The sequence below is a fragment of the Ceratosolen solmsi genome, unplaced genomic scaffold (genome assembly GCF_000503995.2).
Source record: "Ceratosolen solmsi marchali unplaced genomic scaffold, CerSol_1.0 scaffold9, whole genome shotgun sequence".
NCBI lineage: Eukaryota > Metazoa > Arthropoda > Insecta > Hymenoptera > Agaonidae > Ceratosolen > Ceratosolen solmsi.
In genome coordinates, this window is record NW_011948452.1 from 245298 (window position 1) to 265342 (window position 20045).

The following is a 20045-nucleotide window of genomic DNA, read 5'->3' on the forward strand; positions in this document are numbered from 1 at the left end:
ATCAATATCATAATCGTTAAAAAATTATTGAATTTATGAGTGTATGTAATAAAATGTATTATATGAGAATTAAAAATAAAGAACTAAATAACAAAGTAAAAAACCATAAAAAATGAATATTGGTATGAAATTTGATAATTGTCACATGCGCTTGTAAAAATATCAATGTTATAAAAGAGTATCAAAACACGATTTTATTTTTTTGAAACAAAAAAACAGAACAAAATAGTTTCATATATACTGATGAATTAACAGCAGATACTGTGTGGCGAAGCTGAAAATATATATTTTAATGGAGTTCTTTAAGAATCTTTTTATATAGAAAATAATGAGAATGCGTTCAAATACTGGCAATGAAGTGCGTGTGGAGGTGAAAAAGAATTTTTCGAAGTCTGGACATGCTTTTATGAAGTATTGCTGTTTGTGGTATGAACACTGGTTTCCTTGAGGGGAGGGTTGGTTGGGTGTACCGACCGATGAATGATACATTTTGGTTTGTTCCTTTCTCTTTGGTTGGACTGCTGAATGAGTTTCTCGGGGTGTAATACGGCTCTTGTTTGTAAACGCTCTCACCCTTGTCATCATGAATCCATACAGTTGTTCAAAATTAGGTTCATTGATCGATCTCCCTAATGAATCCTCCCATTTTTCCCATGTATGTTGAGTGAATCTTTGCGTTAGTTGATGCACCATAATGCAATCCCATATGTCTTCTTTTAAATTCAGCTGTCGTAATCTTTTCAGTAATTCACTTGAGTCATGAGCGGTGTTCTCCATTCCATCAGCGTCATCCTGTATACGTGAGGTATTGGCTAGTAGTTGAATTAGATGTGACTCGCTGTATTGTCTGGGGTTCTCATATTTTTCTATCAAACTGTTCCATGCTATTGCGAGGGAGCTATTTCTAATAGTGATCCTTTTTATGATTTTCACTGCCTTTCCTGTAAGTTAATTTCTGATATATTGTAATTTTTGTACCACTGAGCCTGTTCACCCGTCCAATATGATGGATTGAATCAAGTCTCGGAACGTAGGCCATGCTAGGTAGTCGCTAGAGAAGATAGATAGTGGAAAGTCTGGCAGGCAGGCTGGTTCTCTCATCGTAGGCAAGTTTTCAGTGAGTGGCTTCGACGCCTCGGATGTGTTTTGAGTTGTCTCCTCTATACATCGGTGCAGTTTATCTAGTACTTCATGTATTTCGTGGTAAATTGTGAGTTCTTCTCCCGATGCATCCCTTTCAAAGTATTCATAAGATGGCAGGGATGCAGGCCAAGCAATTTCTAAATACGCGTGCTCCTTCATGAATGCTTTGTGTAGCTCAACTCTTTTTCTTGCACCTTGAATTTCGTCATCGAACATTGTCTCTGGAGAAATTGGGAGCCTTTCCCCGATTTTCTTCATCGCAGTAACGCGACTCCATTGCGACTTGGATTTGTGAATGAATTCGTTGGTTTGCAATGTTGGAGTGGTGCTGCGAATTCTGCGGGCATCCGCTTCAGCGGAGCTTGTCGACGCTTTTTCTCTGGGTCGGGCATAGTTTTTATGATAAGTCAATGTCTTCGTTTAAGAGTTCACGGTCGGCGACGAGGCGGAGCAGATGTCAGTATTTATAGTTGTTGATAACGGTAGTTTTGAAGCAATAACGTTTTTAATGATGTTCTCTTAGATAAATGATACGTCCTTCCCTATATTAACACCGAGGTAATGCATTGGCTCTACTATCCGGCTCGAAGGACCAAATGTTTGGAACTCCAGCCACCAGTATGATCGCAGATCACGGTGGCTGGATTAGACCGTACCACCAGTTTAATGGTGATTGGGGGGGGGGATGAGTGATTAATACATCAATTCAAAGTAAACACAATTGGTTTTAGTGACCTTTATTTAAGTAGTTGTTACAGTAATGTTGGTGTTGTTAATTATAGTGAGAATTGTTGATTTGATATATTTGTATATATACTTTGATATATGCGTATTTTGATTGTAGTAACTAGGCAGCTGATATTAAGTCGAAACATCGTCTGGGAGTGCAAGCCTCGTAAGATAACTCGGGAGTACTGATTACGGGTTCTAGCTTCTAAATCGATTATGTGTCGTGTGAGTTGACGCTAGGAATATACTGGGCATTATTCGGCTCGCGGATGCTTAGACGCTTGAGTCGATACTCGAATCGTTCTGAACGAGATTCGGTTCGCTACTAATTAGGCATTTGTCTCAATGCTAGAATTGAATTAAATGATATTCGGCTCGTGATGGTGGTGGGGATTACTCTGAATTAATGCATTAACCCCCCCCCCCATCATCATTAAACCGGTGGTACGGTCTAATCCACCCACCGTGATCTGCGATCATACTGGTGGCTGGAATTCCAAACATTTGGTTTCTGATCCAACAAAGATTTCTGATTAATAAATATTCCAATACTTTTGTTAATGAAACTGTTAATATTTAGAATACCATTAAAATATAGATTTTTTTATTCTTTTAAAATTTGATTCCAATGCATGAAATAAGAAAATTATATTATTTCATAAAAATCAATATCTTTTCCTCCTTTGTATTTTAGTTCGTATGTGCTCGTATACAAAAACTTTGTTTATTTAATATATTAATTATTTAATAATATTATATAATACAAATTATTATCTAATTTTTTATTTTATTGTAAAATATTTACATACATAAAATAAACATAGTATTATAATACAAAATTTAATTCTAATTGTTAGAGAAATAAACTGGATAAATAAAAATAAATATAATTATTATATTAAACTTGTGTATTCTGCTTGTAATAAACAAATATTAAAAACTTTTACCAGTTTTCTTTATTTAATTATTTCCATTTTTTATAAAGCGTTTTTGCCATTTACTCTCTAATATAAAAAAAATATCATATAATTTTCATAGACAAAAAATATTAAAAAAAAAATAATACTTTTTCATATAAACTCAAATACATTTATTTATGTCAGATTATGAAAATTTTTAAATTAATAATACAAGTAAGTCAATCATTGTTATAAAATACTATTATACAACCATATTAGTACTTTAATATGTATACAAATGAAAGTTGTTCTAGTAAAAAAAAAATTGAGTTAGAAAAATTTAATTAGTATATATATCAAATATAATAAATATCAAATATTTATTAATTTCTTACAAAAAATTATTGTTATGGAAATACATGCAATTGAATGACAAATCTTTAAATTATTAAAATTGCTAGTTACTAACCATTTATACTGAAAGAAAAATGTTAATATTATAATATACAATCAAATTTGAATTTAAAAAGTAATTAATAAAATATGTCAAAATAATAATAAAATCTTAAAAATACGAATTGAATGATATGTAAAATTTGAAATTATATGCAAAATTGCGAAATGTAAAATAACATATTGAATACAACATAAAATTTAGTCACAGAAATACAACAAAACAAAATACATAATTATTACCATTTTATTACATAACGTATTTATAGAAATTAAAATCAAATAATTAAAATAGTTTAGGAAATACAATATTACTCATTAAAAAATACTTATCTATAATTCAACGCAAGCTATTACATTTACTAGTATCTATTATATTAAAATTAAAAGTTAATTTTTTATTAAATGTTCATCGTTAAATAATTACAATAGTATTATTACATAAGTATTAATATTATTAGTATTGTTATTCAAACTAGATTATTGATATATCAAACATTAAAGATGATCTGTTTTAAATGTGTTCATAATACATTTGAAACACTACAAAAAATGTTATGATAATACTAGTGCATTTGTAATTACTGACAAAACTCAATCAATTACATCAATACCACTACAGCACAGTAAATATATTTTAACTCATATTTCAACTTTTGCTGGTGAACTTCAAATTTAAATATTAAATAATTATCCTTAGAATTGATTATATGATAACATATTTCATACACGCTTCAAGAATTATAAAATTGTAATAATGTACCTAATTAATAAAAATTAATTTAAAAATAACTTGAAAAACTGTAAAAAGTAAATCGACTTGAAAAAAGTAGATCGAATATTCAGTACACTTGTAAATAATATATTAATAAACAATAAACAATAAACAAAGAAATATATTTTTGTTACTTGAACTTTTATAATATATAATTGAAGGGAAATGAATAAAAACATACTAGGTGCCCAATATAAAACAAATTGTTAAAATCGTAAAAAATATTTATTTTTTCTAACAAATATTTAAAAATTCTTATTCACTTCTTAATTCAATTATTCATAAAATTTGCATAAAAATATGTCAATTTTGCCAAATTGTGATTTTCAAATATTTAACAACCATTGGCTTTTTCTTGTTTAGTTTATTCTACTTTTAAGAATTTAAATTTAGTTAAATAGAAATTATATTTAAATATTATATAAAATATTCCTTTAAATTACTCTACAATAAATTGTGATTATTATCTAACAGCAGATTTAAAGCCACCATATGCATATGCTGCTGCAATTATTATTTAAGAAAGGACATACCATTAGTTTTATATGGTTTAAGGAACACAGAAAAAACTATATCTAATATTAAAAGAATAAAAATAAAAATTTTTCGAATAGTGGATCAATTTTTATGTGCACTGAAAACAGATAAAATTTTAAAACTATTATAGACTACCTGGAAATACAATAATAGCCTACAATTATAATTTGAGATTACGCTTTAATACGTTATCAGCATGAACTACAAATTAATTATATTAATTTCTCTAAAAACGAATACTACTTTATCAGCCGAATTAATCAAATGAAAGATGTAGAGCTCAACGTGAACTGAATGAGAAAGAATTAGGTAATATCAGTTTATATTAAGAACTAAATTAAATTTGAAACTGTTACATTAATTTTTGTGATGCATTTTTTAATTTTATTGAGACTATTGAGATTGCTTCTCATCACGGTATTCTTCGCCATCCATTTTGTTACTATTTACAGTGTCGTCGTTGGTGTGAAAACAGAATAAATAAATTAAAAAATTGCTCAAAGGGCACAATAAGACCAAAAAAATTAAATTTTAGAATTTATAAGGTCTAACCAATTCCTTCAGTACTTACCTTAAAATGACAATTAATTAGGCTCACATTTCCTTCTCTCTTTTAAAGCAATAACTACGACTGCGATGTTTTAACTCTAATGTACTCATAGTGTAGATTGTGTAGTACTGTCAAAATGCTCATCAATGATCATGAGGGAAATTAGATGCGATTGCAAGGAAATTTCGTTGATAAAGTATATTTTACAAATGCTGTGAATAAGGTTATGTTAGATTTTTTTAATTATTAATAATTTTACTTGAAAAACTAACAAAGTTTTAATTGAACGGAGTTACTTAAAAATATCAGTGCTGTGTTTTTTAAATAAAGATTTACTTGACTTTACTAAAATAACTTGTAAAAGCCACAATACAATTTCAAGACAGTTACCAGCTCATTGGACTTAAAAAATCGTCATTTGTACGATTGCAAGACAAGATTATAATATATCTGTTTAGAAATAAGTCGGTTGTACAAATTAAGTAAAACAAATATTTATGCTGTATTCTAAATAATAATCATAGATTGTCACATGCCACAATTATATTCTATGTCAAGATGAAATAATATAATACACGTAATCAAAGTTAGAGAAGAGTTCAGCTATTTGTGAGTATATAATAAACCTATGATTATAATTGTTTAAAACTTTACAATTGATTCAATTTCAATTATACAGATAAGTATATGAATATCTATAATAAAAATGAAACAATTACTGCACTTATATAGCTAATTGAATGCAGGTGAAATGTTGAACACAAAATGACAAAAATTAACTACACATTTTTCTTTACTAACATTTGAACCCAAGTAAAATTAGGAATTTTGATAAACTGCTGTATAAACTTCAAGAAAATTCAATTATGTTTTTATAGATATAAATATTATCAGTTCAAAAATTATATTTATAAGACATGTATTAAATCTATATTGCAATATAAGTTGTAAGCATAAATCTTCTTTATGAATATATTAATATAAGTATATTTTCATTTTTTAATCAATTTATTCTTACTAAACACCTATATAAACAAAATGTCTTGTTATTAACTTTAGTATATTAATGTACCACATTCTTGAGTTAAAATGACATTTAAATTAGTTTACTCTAATATTTGAAATTTAAATAATTTTGCAATTACAATTAATGAATAAAATAATTGAGATAGTATCCAAATAATTTGATTTATTATAATTTAATTAATTTGAGTAGCTCTTTAATATTTTTCACTTTTGTAAAATAATTAAATAATGAATTCAATATAATTAAAATATATCATTGTTCAAACCTTTAAACTTTATAGTTGACTAGTTTTTATTTTAATTCAACAGCAATATTGTTAACCATTTTTTAATTAGAAAATAAAACACCATTTAAACTAAGCTTGAAAAACTAACTTTTGTCAAATAATTTTAAATTTATATCGATCACCAAATATGATTTTAGTTTATGATTAATATATACTAATACATTAAATAACTAAAAATATTAAATGTATTAAACATAAATATTTCATAAAATAGGATCAGAATGTTTATTTATGCTGTATAATATATAAATTTAGGTTTTTTTTAGAAAATAACTTTGTAAGAAATATATATTAGAAAAACTCTTTTCAAATTTAAAGACTTCATTATTATAATATAAAAATACAATAATAAGTAAAATAATAAAGATTAAATAAGATACAATTAACATTTTCTGCACCATTTATAAGAATTCTCTTCGTATATTATATGATAAATTAAATTATGTAATCTATTTTTTTATTTTGTCTGATTGTGAATGTTGTATACTGTTATAATAAATTAAATATCATACAAAGCACGATCGTAAATAGGAGAAAAGAAATAAACAAATTAATGATTTTATTGTACTTGAATTGTTAAAGATTTTCATCTAATAAAAATCAATAATAAATTTTAAAACTAGATGATTAACTATATAAATATTTATTTATCCACCAAATATACATTTATAAATATAATTTATGTTTTATTAATAACGTGATTATAAAATAGATCTAATATGAATTGTACAGAACTTCACATTTTTGTCAATAAATATAAGGAATTATATAAGTTATTGTAACAATTGAAAAATTCTATTTGTATTATAAATACCTGAATACTGAGACCATAAAACTAATGATAAAAATATGAATTTTATAGATATTATGTAATTTAAAATGTTCAAATAGATAATAAAGTTTACGTAAATATAACAACGTAACAGAAGAATATAAAAAGAATTTAAAAAAGTTTTTTCTTAAGTTTAGCAAAGCCGGTTGATGTATTTATGGTTTTTAAAGTGGTTTTCATATTACTTTATTTTAAACCTCTTGTATCTAAGTACCATATAATGTACCTTATAAATATAATAAATACTCATTGGTTTGAGTATCAAACTTATAAATTAAAAAATTATGAAGAAAAATGTAGTTACATTTCAAATATAAATTGTAAATTTAGCTATACGTAAACTGAATTTACAAACTTGAACCCAAATATTCTCATATATTTTATAAAAATAATATCAACAATCTTAAATACATAAAGGATCTTGAAAATCATAAAAGAAAGAAGATTAATTCCATATATTATCTCAGAACATAGAAAAATCTATTAACACATTATAAACAACTAAAATTGGATAACTTCACGAATAAAAGATATTTTTATAGTATTAAAAAAATGACTCACACAATATTGTGTTTATCTAAGTCTCAATTAAGAACATAAATATTTTCATATGTATAAAATATATATTGTAAAAATATACATATTAAGGGTAGCATATGGATAAGTATTAATAATAAAACAAAACTATGTAGTATTTAATATTAGTTTTAGATAAATTAATATTAAATAAATGTTTTTATTTTTTTATTTTCATAAAAGATTTGTATAATCATCAATTATTGTCAGATTTTCAAATATTATTAACAATGTATAGATAAGGTGTAATGACACAACTATTAGAATTTAACATTTATATTTTAAAAGTATTTTCTTGATATGTATAACAAAACATTTAATATTTATTTTTATACAATTTGAAATAATACAATAATGTTAACAGATTTTTTTCAAACGTAATAAATTTTCAATTTTATTAAGTTAGTAAAAAATATTTTTAAATTAACGAGATTAAAACTTGTTAAAATATTAATTTTTTTAAATATTAAGTGGAACATTTTTTTCATGAATTTATTAATATTGATCATATATATTACTAAGCACCTGTAACATAAAACCCAAAAATTTGTTTTATTAAATAAAGAAAAATTCATATATTGAATTATTATGCATTATTTCTAAAATTGCAATTAATTTGTATCATAAATAAAATTTTATATTAATTTTCTACTTATCTCATAATATTTACTAAAAGGAATATTCTTTTTAATAAGAAGTATGTTTCTAAAAAATTGATAATATTGTAGTTGTTCAAATAATTGCCTAATAAAATGTGAAAATATATAAATATGTATATATAATATAAAAACATTATATATTAATCATATATATATATAAATAATAATTAATTTTATATTATTTATTGATTGTGCGATCTAGTTACTTTTAGTCAGAACACCAAGTATTTATTTTATATCAAATTACTTTATCTCAATTTAACAATGTTTTTTAAACAACGTGCAATTAAATTATCAATGAACATGGATATATTTATTTATAACTAATAGACATACGCAATTTTATTATGAAAAATATGTTTTCAAAAACAGTATTACTTTTTTAAATACTTTTTTAGAATATTTTTAATGAAACATATCATAAAAATCAAAAATAGATTTAATTGTCAATATAAATATAATATTGACGCATCAATCAGAAAAGAGTTTATGTTAAAGTACAAGTGAATCAAAAGATATCTTGAATTTATTGTTAAATTGTGTATTATCAAATTTGCTTTTAAACCGCGACTTTTCAAATACTTCCTTATTTTTAATTTTAATTTTCAACGTAATTTATAATATTATTTATATATACTGTCAATGCACTTCCTAAAAAATTTAATAATTTTAAGTAGCGACATTATTACAGTTTCTAAATTATTTTTACTACCATTATTGTATAATTTATATTTATACGTACGTTCATATTATCTAATTTAATCAATTTTGATATTTTGATAGAGGTGTGATTTTGGTGTGAAAATAATAATTCACAGGTAACTATGCAATCTATTTATGGTTTGCTATTTTACAGAGTATAAAAGGGCAGATAATGATAAGGCGGTTTCCTCTCACCAGGCGTCTAAGTTTACAGCAATCAACAAGGAGTAATCAAGATGATGGACCTCATAGGCATTCAAGGTAAGTTTAAACAGAATTTTGCAAATATTATAAATTTTATTTCATAAATTACGGAAAAGAATTGTTGCTAATATAATTTTATAAATAACCAAAAATCAGAACTTATGAAGATTAAAATAATTTACAAAAATATTAATTCAAAAATAATTCTAATTAAAAATTAAAATAATTATCCTACCTTATTGAAATACGAATAATTTTTAAATATTATTAGGTTCGAAAATAATATTCATGTGTACTGTTTCTTTTACACTTGATTCAGAATATAAAATGATTAAAAATCACTTTTTAAACATCAACAAATTTATTAAACTTTCCTCTGCCTTTTACCACCAGCTCTATAATTAACTGATTATGCATAATTATGAACAATTGCGAATCTGTGATATAATGATACATAAATAACCATTTCTTGTTCGAAATTTCCTAATGATTGCTTAAAGTAAAAACATTGATGTATACGAATCGATCTAATGAACTCTGAATAAATTTATATAATAAATAAATTAGAACTTCAAACACTTTATATAAATCGCTATTAAGATAAAATCGTTATTCTGATTATTGAAGGATATTTGCTAAAGTGACTCACTACTTCGCGGCTTGCAATTTTGCGCAAATAGAAAAATAATAAGATTCCTGATTTTATTGCCAATATTTCAAAAAATTTATTGTGGCAGGCCTAATGAAATAAATATATTAAAAAAAATAAGGCGAGAGCATAGGAAAATTATATTTATAGCCTTAAAAGAGTAAAACATCATTAACAGCTTTTTTCCAGTTCTCATTATTACCGTGTACAATCAGTGTTGTTTTTTTTCTCTTTATGATTAATTAATAGCTAGCAAATATATTCGTATCGTATTTTTACATTAGTTAACTTAATAAAAATAAAGATTATAAATTCCTACAAACATAATCAGCATTATTATCAATACAATTTCCGCAATGTTTTTATATCTATTTACTAAAATTATATTTTAAGGATTACTAATAAATATATGTCAAGATTATTATAAATTATAAAAATGATTATTTCTATTCCAATATTATATTTGCAATAAATAATTGCAAGTATAAAAAATAATTATCTGATGATACTAAAATTGAGGCAAAAATTAAATTAATTTTGTTTTATAACAAATGAATAAAATTATAACAAAATTTTGTATATACGAGCCCATTACAAACATTACTCACAATTCAAAATAGTGAAAATGTGACTTCTAAATAGTTCTTTAAAGACATAAAATTAAGTAGGCAACTAAATCATAATAAAATATAATATACAAGACGTATAATATAAAATTAGCTTAGTCAAAATGAATGTGAGTGAACTTTTTTTTTTAATGAAAATATGTATTTAGAAATAATAGTATATTATAAAATATTGTACACTCCTTGAAATACCAACATATAAATTTTGTAAAAAAAATTCCAAACATTTTTTATTAGCTTAAATCAATTGAATGAATTAAAATGATTTAGTTTTTCACTGCTAATAATCCATATAATAAATATTTTACAAATAAAGTTAATAAGGAACAAAATAAAAAACATAGAAAGATATGAATGATTGTCAAATAAGATATATTTATCATGGATGATTCTGCGTCTAACAAGCTTATCCGTGACAGTCATATAATAAAACTTTAAATAAATTTATTAATAATTGTACTGGAAGAGCTAAATGTCTCAAGCTGTTCGAAATATAGTGATGTAATTCTTGGCTCGAACTGCCAATGCTTCAATAGCTTAATTTGCCGCCTGCCCTAGCAGACGCCCGGGAAAGAGTTAGGTGGAAGGGCTGTACAAGAGTTGTGAGAGTTATTTAATTATACATTTATTATATAATTTATTACATAATTTACATATGGGTGGTTTTGAATCTTCTTGAATCTAATGTGAAGATACGCTTCTTGAACGGCTTCTTGTTTAGGAGGTGTCACTACACAAGATGCTCTTGAAATCGTTTAATTATGACGTTGTGCCGATCATTGCCATTGGCGAGCAAGAATAATGAAGTTGCGCAGACAATATCACAGTGATGCAGTATCTTGATCTGATCCTGGGTTGAGTAATTTAGCACAAAGCACGTGTCAAACACAAACGCACATGGTCGTCCGCCCCTCTTGTAAGTGAAGTGATAACATCAAGTTGACCACAAAAAAAAAACACGTGGCAAACAGAAACGTGAGTGGTCGTCCTTCCCGTTGACGGTTTATCACAAAACACGCGGCAAACACAAACGCGCGTGATCGGCCTTCCGTCGGCGATTGAATACTACGGTTAATGTATCTTTTTCTGGTCAATGGATCTCCGCAAGTACTTGGTTACTAGTTTAGTACTAGTTTACCAATTCGTACGGGTGCGTAAAGTTTCTTGCTGACCTGGCTTCTCTTCCGGATAGCTTTTTTCTATTGACTTTTCTTTCGAAACAGCAGCCCTCTGCTGTTTGTCCCCACCTTTAAGGCCTCTTGCCACGAGTCCCGACTCAAGGAATCTTAGTTTTCCAATCAGAGCGCGCCGCTTTTCGGAGTTATGCTAATTGTAGACGCCCTTTTCCGACTTCCGAGAAAATTAGGCATGGATAATGAGAATGTCGGCAGAGCATCGCTGGCGGCGCCGCCTAAAGTCGCTGATTGCCGCCAGCTCCTCATCGTGGTGGGGGTTAATTCTTGGTCAAGCCGATGCAAGCGGCAACATTTGACGTACTTGACAACAATGCATGATATTATAGTAATATTATACCCGCACGTCCGACGCAGATTGTCGAGCGTCGTACGTGTCGAGTTTCGGGTTGTAACGAATTTCAAGAAATGTTTTTCACTCAATTGTTTTCAAATATTTTTAATCCTCAAAAATATACTCGTATAAACAGTCTAGTCGGATTTGATGTTAAGTCGCAAGGATCGTTTATTGCATTCAAAACAATTACTACGTCTGCAGTGCGAAGAGCAATAAAGTGGCTGTTTACGAGTGTTACAGATATACAAACCTTTTCGAGTCTCCAGCAACCTTGGCGAGACTTCTTAGATTTTATGTCTGTTCGACAATTCTTTTTTACAATAGCCGTTGAAATTTTCCTAATGAATATAATTCGAGAGATTCTTTTCACTCTCGAACACAAGCCTATACCATCACACATTACAAATTGATTTTAAATATTCTTAGGGGAAAACTATTGACCATATTTTTATATGAATATTTTTTCTAAAAAAAAAAATTTTATTCAATAATATATTTACATATATACAGAAAACTAAACTTATAATGAATCTATTTTCATAATCATATACGATTTCAAAGGCACTGGGAACATGAAATTGATATATTTAATATGCCTAATAAAATTATTTAAATAGATTTATATATTATAATCTTGTTTATAATATAAATAATATAAAGTAAATTATGGGGATTTGTAATGTATATTACAAGTATTGAAGCACTTCTGTCATATTATATAATTAAAATTAATATTTTAATTAATATGTTGAACAAATTCCATCAAATATTTTAACTAAATTGAAATTAAATATCATCAAGTTCAAAATATGCCGGAAAACCAGTCTTTCTATTTATATCACATTAAATCCTACCTACATTTAAGAGTAATATTTTATTTAAAGAGTAATATTATATAAGTAATAATATTTTTTGAATTGTGAAAAAATGCAAAGATAAAGATAGTTTTTTTTAGTTGATGCAATGTTTATAATCATTCAACATTCAAGATAGCTTTCCAAGCTAAGTTTCAATACTGCCTGAGTAAAAGTTCAAAAAGCATTAAAACTAGCTTTGAATGCTTAAAAAATAAATACTTTATGTAAACCATTATCCAATGTTATTTCATAATAAAGACAAGATAATATGATGTAAACAATTAATACATATAAATAAATAAAAAATTACAATAACAATACTATAACAATTTAAAGTATTATTAAACATATATACTTATGTCTAAAAATAGAGTATCGGGCTAGGAGGGCCAAATATCTAAAGTTAGGTGTAAACTCCCAGATGGTTGATGTGAGGATTGCGAGCAAGTGGACAGGATAGTGCATGTATTCAATAATAAATAGTTTCGTTATTTGTTTTAGTTTATTGCGATAATTGCATTAGTTGCATTATAATGATTTTTAGTTGATATTTAAATGCCTTCGTTTCTTGAGTTTTGTATTGCTATTGCCACAGAGCTGTAATGTGCGTTGCATGTACAGGTAGAAGGGCGTAGCCTTCTGGTCCTCTATATGTAATGCACGTGGTGGTGGAGTTATACACGTAGTCTTCTCCATGTTCTTACATGGTCGTAAACCCCCGCGCTTCCTTGTGTAGTGGCACGTAGCAGTAGCTTGAGTTTGCTTTGTTATTGGCTTATTGTTTACCTTGTAGGCTCTGCAGGTGTGCTCTCGGTGGCGCTTCATCTTAGTCTGCGATATTGCCGCGCACGGCCCCTCGTAAGTCTATCTTGTGGGAAATATACTTGCCCCTTATGCGTTTACAGATTGTGTGCGCTTGGTCGCTCTACAATTCATAGCTTTGTGAGGCATATTCTGTATAATTATCATTATTAAGGAATGAAATTTTTACCTTGTGAGTTCTGCATATTTAGTGCTCTTGATGGCCGTTCGTGATGTCTGCAGACTTTGCCTTGTGCGATAGCTTGTAGTTTCTGTTTTGTGTTTTGCTGGTTATATCTCGTATTGTTTGCTGAATTTGCCTCGAACGGTTCCTTATAGGTTATGATTATGTTGAGCTCTGTGCACCACTGTTTTCTTGTTCCCTTTTCCTTTTTTTGCATTACGGCGAGTGTACGATTTTATTTGGACCTATTATGAGTTGGATATGACTAGCCGTTGCTTCTTAATTCTTGGACTTTACTATATATGTCTACATCCTTGTTCTTTGAAGTTCCTATTGAGAAGAAGCCTTGCCGGCTTCTTTTGTGAGAAGAAGCAGCTGCGCCTTGTCGGCGTCTTTCTTAAAAGCATTCTCGACCACCGCGTGGTCTTTACGAATTGCCTCTTTCTTGGTGTTTCCAATAAGAGCGCCTCTTTCTTGGCGTCTCTAATCGAATTGATTTTTTCATTATTAGCGGTTTCAATCAGAGCGCTTCTTACTTGCATCCTCACCATGAGGGGGACTTTTTGGCGCGTTCTTGCTTCACTATCCGAGCCACATGTAGCTAGGTTTGACAACGGCATATGCGTTGCAGTGTTGCCTGTAATACCCTTTTTCCGGATGTCAAACGACGTGGTTTTTTCTTTATATTTTTATGACTTGTTTTTCACAATTTTGAATGACATGTTTTTTCCAGATGCTTAACGACTTAATTTTTTGGAACTCTAATAACTAGTTTTCCAGATGTCTAAGGACTTAGGAATATTTTTACAATTTCGAACAACTTACTTTTTATTTTTATTACAAATAAAGTTAATATTAATCTAAGTTAATATTGTTAATATCAAGATTCAATTATCATAGTAATCAATATGTATTAATTTAATGCTACCGATTGTTATATACGAATTTAAAATGAAGTTAAATAATTCATAAGCCTAAAACATAGATTCCATTTATGGCATTTATATCAATATCAATATTTAAATATTTTGCTTTTGAAATGTTTAGGATTGAGGCAGCTAAATTTAAAATTGGGAGAGTTACAAACGCTTGTTTGTAGACACGATTCAGCGATTCCGGGAATTTTCCTACACCGTAACTTCTAATATACGACAATATTTCCGCATAGCAACGTCGATGAAGCTTCTAGAACATTCCAGAGCTTCGTTCTCTGACGTCACGACGATTTTCGGCATAGCAACAGGCATCGGCACTGTTGCCGGCGTCGCAAGCTGCTACGCGAATATTTAAGAACAGCGCGCCACGCACAGAACCACTGTTCCTTTAACATCCATTCGGTCGCCACACACCTGGATCACGGTGTTTTACTATCAACTCAGTTATCGCTCATTGTAATTCTACACCTCGTTCATTGATTTGTTATTATTAGTTAGTGCAGTTTACACATCAGTATCGCTTGCACCAGCACGAACTTCAACCTAAATCTCTGACAATCGATCTAACAGGCATACGTGAGACATTATAAGAATATATTGCAACCAGGGTAGCATTTGAACAGTGAAGCCACTGAGATCGTAATCAATAAGGTGCGCCAAACACTGCGAGCCAGTACGGTTATTCATAAGGTACCTCCTCTCTATTAATTGGACAAAATTAGTCACTATCGCTTGAATCAAGCTGCGCGTAACATCTACAAACCCACACAATACGCTCTCAAAGGCCACACAGGGCTGAGACTGTAAAAACCACTTTCTACATGCATTACGTTGTCGGGGTTAGAACTCATCCCCACTAAGGTCGGTGACGCAATGCGCTCTAACAAGCCACACAGGGCTGAGATCGTGTGCTCACCTTCTTCACATATTTCAGTTCAGCTTCGGTGACGACCTTCCGTCCTTGAAGGGACTAATTCTGATTCAATTTTCATGCGTGTGACTAACACTCAAAAATTCCGACTCTCCGTTAGAGTACTTACATAAAAATTACTTCCTAAAAACCTTATCCGCCCCTATAAAATCGTGTTTGCATTCTCTATGAATTCTTATTGATTACTATTACCACTTCCATTACCATCTTCCCATGCTCACGAAGAGCGTATGCAGATCCCTACAAGATTAGTATAAAATATACATTTAAGATCCACATAACTTCCATAGCATCAACAATAACCAAGAACACAAGAAAGAACTCGCACCACTACAATAGAAAAATTCTCTATCTCAATAGAAGGAACCAACAACGCTACAATATTATTTATTATAATTCATAACCAGAATAAACAATAATTGAACTCAAAATACATCACATTATACTTTTCAGCCCTTCCACTTGTGCCTTCTTTCTTCCTAATCGTTATGGCGAGTGTCTGGGATCAGACTAAAAACCTCCTTATGATGGTGGGTGAAGGCTTGCTGGCAAGTGGAAGAGGCAATGCAATTATTCAATACTGTTCTTTGTGTTTATAGTCGTTACTTTTATTAATGTAATAAGTAATGAGTAGTCAATAATCTATTAATTATTAGAATGAGTGTATGATATGGTGAATATTATTAGTGTTTCTTCAGTAGTAGTGGTGACGATGAGTCTCCGCGTCTGTTCTTGATGGCCTGAAGCGTGATTCCCCTTCTTCTTGGGTTTCGTAGTCGTGGTGGGAAACTCGTGGTGTTAGGGGAAGCAAGCTAGTGCCGTCTTGGTAGCCGGCGAAGGGGTGAGCTGTAGTGTACGAAGTGGTGGAAGAACATCCGTGTGACGTCACGGCTTGTGTCCGTAAGCTCCAAGGTAGTGGTGAGTTGGTGCACGTTCGTGTACTCAATGCGAGCGTAACTCGCGGTGTACAGGTAAAGGTAAGAAATAGCTTCGACGTTACTTACATGCGGGCGTAAATCGCGATGTAAGGTGTTATGCAAGAACGAACGTTGGCGTTGCTTGCACGTGGTGGCGGAAACTGCGTGAAGTGGTAGCAGTAACCGCGTGGCGAGGTAATATGCAAGAACGAGAGCCGGCGTTACTTGCATTCAGTGGCGGGAACTGTGTAATGAGCAGAGTGGCGATCCTGTCGTGCAGCTCCTTAAATATTCTCGGACGAAATCGATGCGACGATAGCGCATTGATGGCTGTTACTATGCCGCTATTTTTCATGACGTCAATTGCGCATAGCTTTTTCGGGGTTCATTTGTTAATATTTCTCGGAATTATAGTCGTATGTTCGAGTTTTTCGGTTAGAAGCATTCGTTGAGTCCATTGGCCAATGTTTACCAAACAATGCTGCACGCGCTCATACCTCTCCCACTTTGTATTCCGCTTAAAACTGTTGTAATCCGTAAGAGCGAGAGATTATTGAATTGGCAGTTCGAGCCATAAAATAAACATTAAATTTCGAACATTTGTTCCTTCGAGCCGGAATATCTCATCGCCAGATAGCAGATTCAAGGAAACAAGCCGGACCTGCAAACATCAGGTCTGCTTGGCACAGTGGAAAGCTGGACATGCAAATATCGGGTCTGCCGGACATAGTGCAAAGCGACGGACCTGCAAACATCGGGTGTGCCGAATACAGAGGAAAATGATATATTCACATAACACGTGATACTACTTTACGAATCGCTGACCGTTTGATCTCAAACAGGTGATCCGGGACTCCCTCTCCTTCAGTTCATGACGAATAAATAAGATGTAAAAAGGGTCACAATGGATGTCAAGGGTATCAAGACACCCAAGGCCACCAAATCAGCGGGGGCCCGAATTCTTCGCAGCGCCACATCCCGACAGATAAACAATGAATTTTCAATGAAAATAAAAACACAGCCGAAGCGCATTGAACTATTACAGACCCTCGCTGAACAATATGCCATACCTGGACCCAACGTCACAGTTGAAGAACTCTCGGACTCCTACTCAGTAGCAGAGGAAATTCACAAGGCCTTTGCTAAGGAACACGCTTATTTAGAGATCATCTGGCCAGCGGATCAAGAAGATCACGAATATCTTTCATCAGATGTCTTCAAAAGAGAAACCGTTCAATACACTATCACGTAAGGTATGATCAGCATGCTTCGCCAACGATACATGGTCGGATGCAACGACCACCAGGCCTCACTACCTCTAATAAAAACAACCGGGAGCCGTCGACCATTGCTAAAACTCCTCAAATTCTCCGGAAAACAAGAAGACTGGGATGGATTCAGCGAACTCTTCACGGCACTCGTCCTGGACAACAAAGACATCACTAAGGTAGAAAACTTACATTACTTCTACACCTCATTAGACGAGTCAACTCTGCCATTAATAAAGGGACTCGCGTTAACTTACGAATCACTAATGCCAGCATGGGGGCTGCTTAATCAGCAGTACAAAAACCAACGTCTTTTAATCCGTTCCGGCCTTCTTAAACTATTCCTTCCGGTAAAACCAGTAAAAGGTGACGCAGACACCCTAGAGAACCTGGCCAAAAGATCAGAAGAGGCAATTAAGCACCTCCTCTCCTTGAATATCGTGCCAAACTTGTGGAACTATATCCTGGTACATTAAATTTCACTCTACTTTGACCGCGCCACCGTGGAGCTATGGGAAGCTTTACTCTGGACATCCACTACCTTTCCGCGATTAGACCAATTAAAAACATTCCTCACAACTAGGGTGAGATCACTATGACAAGGTAAAGAGGTGGCTCAACCTTTTGCGCGCTCACCGAAACCTGCACCGATGCAATCCTTGTCCTCAAAAAAAAGTCCTCCAACTGTTACCAATTATCTGTAAAGAAACATCTGTCAAGTCCTTCTTCAGTTCGAGATAAAAAAAGGCTGTTCATATTGCGATGGAGAACGCCGAATCTACTTTTGTGATCAATTCAGGAGTAAGTCCGATGCAGACAGACGAAGAATTGTAGCGGAGAGGATTCTGCGTGAGCTACTTATATCATCACGACGTTAGCCTTTGCGGTTCACACTCGAAATGCAAGAAAATGCCAAGAATTCCACAACACAATGCTACACAACGCGCTTTTTAACGAACCCCTTTAGAGAAAGGGCCATAACCCCATCGTCCAGCTGAGATGAGGGTGTAATCGTCGAGATACCATGTAGTACATACCATGATACTACATAATACACCACCGCATTACTAGCCACAGTCTTGTTTTTAAATACTGTCAAATTTTACTACTGTATATGTTCGTATTCTGACACAGGTTCAACATTCACATTTATCAACGTAAAACTCACTAGGTAACTTAACATTCCACTATTTATATGGTGGAACGTGGGGGATCTCAATCACACAATGAAAGCTCCTCCAGCTTCCAATGATCAATGTCAACATTATCTGCAACATCATAGTATGCTCAACCGGACAGCTCCATAACCATATTAAGAGTAGTATTTAATAATTTTAGCACATCAGCATCAGATCTTCACTCAACGATATCATCCATTTAGACCCAACTTGAATCCAGACGCATCAGGGGTTTTAATCTGGATCAGAAAACAACGATGCCGTTGTCGCTACCAATGCCACTAAAAAGTATTGTTCGGGATTGAAGCAGTCCCATAAATTTCAAACAAAAGAAAGGTCATATACGCAGTCCGGCGTACCGCATGTGCGCCTAGACTGAACGCGCGTGCAGCAAGGCTGACCATCACGTGCGCCTAGGCTGATCCGCACGTGCGGACCGAGGCGGGTACTCGAGCAAAATGTTTACAAACAAAACTCGGCAAGTCCGAGCAAGTTTACGATTTGAAATATAATTTACTGCCAGCACTCACAAAAAAGGACGCCTTCGAAACTTCTAGAAGCTTCATTTTCTCACGCCAAAGGAAAATTTCTGGAAGGGACGCGCATCGACACTGTTGCCGGCGCTGAAGACGCCGCATGCACATTTAAACGCAACGCGCCATGAGGCGACGCTCACTCGTAAACTCACTTCGCTCTCCATCAAGCGTAACTGCCGGTCAGTGCATAGTATACTGTAAAGACGCCGCGTGGCCACATTTTCGACAACATAAGCTCATTCGTAAAATCACTTCGCTCTC